Here is a 6,104-nt window from a genome sequence, read left to right on the forward strand (position 1 = left end):
CCGCCGGCTTTGAGCCGCCCCACAAGCCCAACTAATGTTCAGTATCCCTTACATTTTAAGACAGGTTGACAAGAAATCTAAAATAACCACCTGTGAAACACTTACAGACTACAATTAGATGATCAGAATCTAATAGGTCTACCTTTGTTGACACTGAAATGTTGTGGACATTCCTACATATGTAATTCTGATAATACAGACTAAATGAAAACATTTTCTAGATATTTACATGAAGTTCTCACTTTTCTGTCAGGAATGCACTCTTTTATGTTATATTTTTTTTATTCAATGGATTTACAAATTCTGCAAAATGAGCTTTTACTAAAGGTCATGGACCAGATATATTTCATCAATTAATCCATTCCTCAATAAAGTACGCAAAACAGTACATCAACAATGGATTTCATGTAGCAATGTAATAATGTAAACAATTCACTTGTTTCTGATTTGTTCTGCGCTCCGCAAAACAACCAAGCTGATTGGCTTTTTCTCCTGAAAGGCGGGACTTTCTCCTTGAACTGGCACCATGATTGGCGTTAAGAGATTTAATAATCTCTGATTAATAGGGTCATAAATACTAATACGGGAGGACGGCGGGAAAGAGGGGTAAAATACGGTAGTTTCCGGACCAAAACGGGAGACTTGACAGGTATGCTTTTGTAAAAAAATAAAAGTTAATTGAGCGGCTAAAGTAACGCGCAGTAAAGGGGTGTCGCAGTACCTGTCAGAGTAATTAGTTAGATTACTCGTTACTGAAAAAAGTGTTTATTTCAACGCCGTTACTCCCATCACTGCTGGCCAGTAAAAGACTATAACGCTATAACGTGATTATGGGCCACTAATTATGGAGTCTCATAAGTGATGCTGAGGCCCAGCTCACATCTGCCTCATTCGGCCTCTTCCTGAATCTACTGTTCTGTACGGTGGCCGAGAAAGCCCAGCGCAGTGCAAATTGAAAAGCGCTGCAAAAGCACAAAACACATCCATCAAAATTACAACACAGGCGCAGCAAATAGAAAAACGCGCAGCAAATAGAAAAACGCGCTGCAACTAGAAAAACGCGCTGCAAATAGAACCACAACACAACGGAAGTGAGTCACAACACAACGGAATTTTCCCGGGGGACCTTAAAAGATGCTGTACCAGCTGTATACAAAGGACAATAAGTGGCAAGCAAGCTTCTGAAAAGTAAGTTATGTTTATTACCTGTGATTACCACGGTTGTGAGCATATTATTAAAAGTTCTGCTTCACAAAACGCCTTGTTTGCCACTTATTGTCCTTTGTACACATAGTGAAGAGTGAAGACGTTACTGAAGACGCAGCTTAGCTGGTACAGTATCTTTTAAGGTCCCCCGGGAAAATTCCGTTGTGTTGTGACTCACTTCCGTTGTGTTGTGGTTCTATTTGCAGCGCGTTTTTCTAGTTGCAGCGCGTTTTTCTATTTGCTGCGCCTGTGTTGTAATTTTGATGGATGTGTTTTGTGCTTTTGCAGCGCTTTTCAATTTGCGCTGCGTTGGGCTTTCTCGGCCACCGTAGTTCTGCAGTAGAGGAGAGGTTCACAGAGAGAACCGCGGGGTCGAGGAGCCGCTCGCTGCAGCCTGTAGGAAGGCGGAGTTGGACATCCAACCCCGCCCACATCCAACTCCGCCCATGTCCAACTCCGCCTTACGTCTAAAGCAACACCCACCTTACGTCCGTCACGAACGCCTACATTTACTCCAGGTAAACAGGAATTATAGCCGAGAAAGCAGCTAAAGCATCTATCTGATTTATATCTCCGGTTATGGCGGTAAGTACAAATATTGAGTTATTTTTTAAGTTAACAGAGCTATTTTTATAATGTCCTCTTGTTTTTCTATATTATATTTTATGAATAAACAGTGAGTCGTTGATACGAACCCTTACTGTGAAGGTTCTACATCGGCGCGTGTACCATGTGGTTTGTTTGCTTCTAGCTAGTCATATTGCCGTTTTTTTTTTTTGATGGATTCTAATGCAGAATTGCACCCAGTCTTGTCTAATTCAAACTTTAGTTATCTTACCTTCTGTTTTATGGGCTAAAATGCTACCAATTAATGGTATCACAGATAAACTCTCATAGCTAGTAGTGAGCTAGGCATCAGTTTTGTTTTTAAGGCATAGCTAGGGGTTATAGTCAGCTAACCTAAAAAACTGTTTAAACTGTCTATACAAGAAGTTAATTGGCCAACAAGATAGCAAGATAATCTAGCTAACTAAAATTGGTTCAAAGTCTTAGTCATACAAATAAATATTTGAAATGCTTAATCCTCCTATTTAATTTGTCAGGAATAGCAATGGTATTCCCGGGTTAATTTGACCTGGTTCATTTTTAATTATCCAAAATATTTCTGAAACCAAAATAATCCTAACCAGAAGAGTAAATATTTAATAACTAACTCCATTGCTGATTGTTCTATCAACATTTAGTACAATAGTGTACAATAGAGGTAATAGTTCAATTAGGATAATTCACTTGTTTTTCCATTTTAAAAAATCTTACTTTTTTTTTGTTTTACTACTTTGTTACTTTAAATGACCAACACAATATTTTTACATATAAATGAAACATAACATTACAATTTCGTTTTAGTTTTAGTTTTTGCAGGGGGTTGTTGCAAATATGAAATTAACCATTTTCATGTTATATGTTAATTATACAAATAAAGGCAAGCTGAAGACGTTTCATACAGAAAAAATACTTTTACTATCTTACTAAATGGGTCAATTTGACCCGTAACGTAACAGGAGGGTTAAGTCGATGCACATTTATTACCTTTGTACTGAATGTAGTTACAATTAATGTGCACCGATATAGTAATTGTAAGCTCATGTTGTGTTTTGTTGCTTTCTGTTTTACAGCATCCAACACATGTTCAGGCCACTCCTGACCCTTCACGGTTTGGCCAGTGTGGTGTTTTCAAATGCCCCTGCTTCAGTTTTGACACTGACCAGCGATTTAATAACAGCCTACATCTACAAAACCATATCAAACAAGCAGTCGAGAATAACGGTATGGGGAAGTATTTCTTTAAACAGAGAGAGAGATATTGATTTTATTGGCTATAACAAATAAACATGTAAATGTAATATCTTGAATCAACAAATGCACTTACATCTTACACTCAATTGATGGGCATAATGAGTTGAAGAATATTAATATTTATAGGCTTAATTGCATGTTGTGTGCATTTTGGTCTTACAGTTTCCTTCATCTCTAAACTGCACACCTACAGCACACTTTTATTGTGTCTATTGCAGCCATACAATACTATGCAAAGACCAGTTCAGACATCATGTATCTCTGTGCAGCAGTGCAACCAAGACCACTATAGCAGAAGTGTTTAATCCACAGACTGTTGCTACTTCTGATGCACGTCCAGCTCCCCCTCTGCCAGCTACTCCTGATACACCTTCTCCCAGTTCTGGTCTTGCTTCCTCTGTGCATGGTATTAATTATATTAATTATTATATTTTCTCTCAGGAAAGTTCAGCGTGTTGAACGTGTGACTGATGAAGGAGATAGAATGAGCAACGTCTCCTTTGAACAGGTGTGAGGGTGTGGATGTGTGTTTTTTATTTCGGGTTAATTTAACTGGGCCATTTAAAATGTTTTACTGTTGTGGTTTGTTTTCAAAAGTCTGAATTGGGCTGAAAAGATAAGTTGACATTATTTGAAATCTCGACTTGACCTAGTGTTGACTAGTCATTTCAAGGGCATTTGAAGCCCATAAGCTATTGGAGTGCTATCATTTTAAAGGGATAGAAAAGCAGAGAGCTGTTTTGTTACGTTAAGGCAGAGATTAGTCAACAGAATGACGCTGACTACAGTCTTCAGGCAAAAATGCTAGCCATTCCTACAGTAATCAGAGATTGGGGATATGATTGAAATAATAAGTGCCAACTCAGATTAATAGAATACCAAAATAGTAATTGGTTGCAGCCTTAGAATGTTATCTGGTCATTTTTTTCAATTACTATAATTTTCATGAATCAAAATCTACATGCTTCTATAATGTTTTTCACAGATGCCCCTTATTCTCATAGATACAGTTCTGGAAGAGGGTGACAAACTTTTTTAAAGCTGTCACTGGTTTGTCGTCTCTTCCGGGACATTGTTTGGACAACAATCATTCCGGGCCCGGGCACATTTCGAGTGGCTTGACAGTAAGCATGATATTTCAGTACAGTTAAGATGTTTGTTTTCCCTTAGAAAAGGAATTACACTCACTGATTTTAAAATCATTTTAAAATTCTTGATTTTTTTAAACCTACAGGTGTAGTGCCATGAAAACATCACAGTGCTGCATGTAAAGACGAGTTTCGCAGGATGTACGAACTGCAGTGCTGCCAGAACTGTCAAGAAACTTATAAAGACTGCATACTGGGTATGTTTGTTCTAAATAAATTTTGATAATTTTTTCCTGAGGTCAGAAATTGGTACGTCAATATATTTAAGGTATTGGGGCTTGAGAGATTGTTACTTTGTGAAAGTGTGTGCTTTTACTTATATTACAGGCTACGTTGGGCATGGGAGACGAGGGGAGCTTGTGGCATTTTACAGCGAAAACGAGCACCCTGGATTCTGCAGCCAGCTTCATGAGTGGCTGGGTGTGTGAGTGGCTGGGTGTGTGAGTGGCTGGGTGTGTGAGTGGCTGGGTGTGTGAGTGGCAGGGTGTGTGAGTGGCAGGGTGTGTGAGTGGCAGGGTGTGTGAGTGGCAGGGTGTGTGAGTGGCTGGGTGTGTGAGTGGCTGGGTGTGTGAGTGGCAGGGTGTGTGAGTGGCAGGGTGTGTGAGTGGCTGGGTGTGTGAGTGGCTGGGTGTGTGAGTGGCTGGGTGTGTGAGTGGCTGGGTGTGTGAGTGGCTGGGTGTGTGAGTGGCTGGGTGTGTGAGTGGCTGGGTGTGTGAGTGGCTGGGTGTGTGAGTGGCAGGGTGTGTGAGTGGCAGGGTGTGTGAGTGGCAGGGTGTGTGAGTGGCAGGGTGTGTGAGTGGCAGGGTGTGTGAGTGGCTGGGTGTTGCATTTTTAAATAAAGACTTCTGTATTTGTTTGACCAAAGCATGTAACCAAACATTTTAAAGGCTAGTGTGCCAATAAATGCCAATAAAGATATTGTATTAGCTTGGACAAAGTGTTTGTAAATGGAGTTAATTTCCCTGGGAACTACTGTCAGCCATACAAAATTGGGAGAGGAGAAGCAGGAAAGGGATATTATTATTATTATTATTATTATTATTATTATTATTATTGACAAAATAGCTATGTATACATATGATATTTTAATTTCTGAAACCACAGCATTTGATATATTGTACTCTATCGTTATACACTATCCAGCATACCATTATTACCACCTGCTTGTTTCTGCTTCTATTATTCTTTTTTTTAGCTCCAATTAGCATCTAGGACACTTTAGTTGCATAATGGTTTACTGGTGTATAATATACAATAGGTATAAAACACTGTTCACTCTATTAGACACTTCTACCAACAGCTGCTTTACATTGTGACTGAAAAGTCAGAGACAGAATCTTTAAATCTGTTGCTGCACAGTTTGTTGCTCATCTGCAAATTCTTCATCAGTGCCCATGGGATGCTGCCTACTTGATGCTGAATACAGGACGCTGCCCACATGATGCTGGTTGATGGAGCATTTCCTGTCCAGTAGTGACAATGAGGTGTTTAAATTCTCCAGAGGCACTACTTTGTCGGATCCACTCATACCAACACAGCTCTTAACACCACTATGTCAGTGTCACTGTAGTGTTGTGAATAACCAACAAGCCACATAATAGCTGCTCTGTGGTGGTCCTAAATTGTATGCTATACAGTGCAGCTGTGTCATTCTCATCTGTAATATTTTCAGCACCCTGTTGACAGTGAAGATGCAGAATTACTTCTAATATCATTATTATATATTAGCTATGACTATGACACAAATAGCCTTCCCCCTGCTGAGTGGTGATAAGAAGCACTCTGTCTATCTGTAATATGAAGTATAGAGCATTACAGTACAGAGAACAGGTGTGATCTAACAATCAAACACTTTAATAATCAAATGCACCCTTTGACCAGCCTCTACCAGTG

At 39.5% G+C, this 6,104-nt stretch overlaps 1 long non-coding RNA gene across 2 annotated transcripts; it reads left to right on the forward strand.

Moving 5' to 3' along the window:
• Positions 1-1,578: 1,578 nt before the first annotated feature.
• LOC125802393 (uncharacterized) lies at positions 1,579-6,002 on the forward strand. Of its 2 annotated transcripts, none has more exons than XR_007439516.1 (5): positions 1,579-3,033; positions 3,505-3,571; positions 4,049-4,187; positions 4,298-4,408; positions 4,539-6,002. It is a non-coding gene; the product is annotated as an uncharacterized LOC125802393 (long non-coding RNA). The 2 variants fall into 2 exon arrangements; XR_007439510.1 differs by having other exon boundaries at positions 4,068-4,187.
• Positions 6,003-6,104: the final 102 nt, after the last annotated feature.

This window comes from Astyanax mexicanus, chromosome 1 (genome assembly GCF_023375975.1).
Source record: "Astyanax mexicanus isolate ESR-SI-001 chromosome 1, AstMex3_surface, whole genome shotgun sequence".
NCBI classification, from domain to species: Eukaryota; Metazoa; Chordata; class Actinopteri; order Characiformes; family Acestrorhamphidae; genus Astyanax; species Astyanax mexicanus.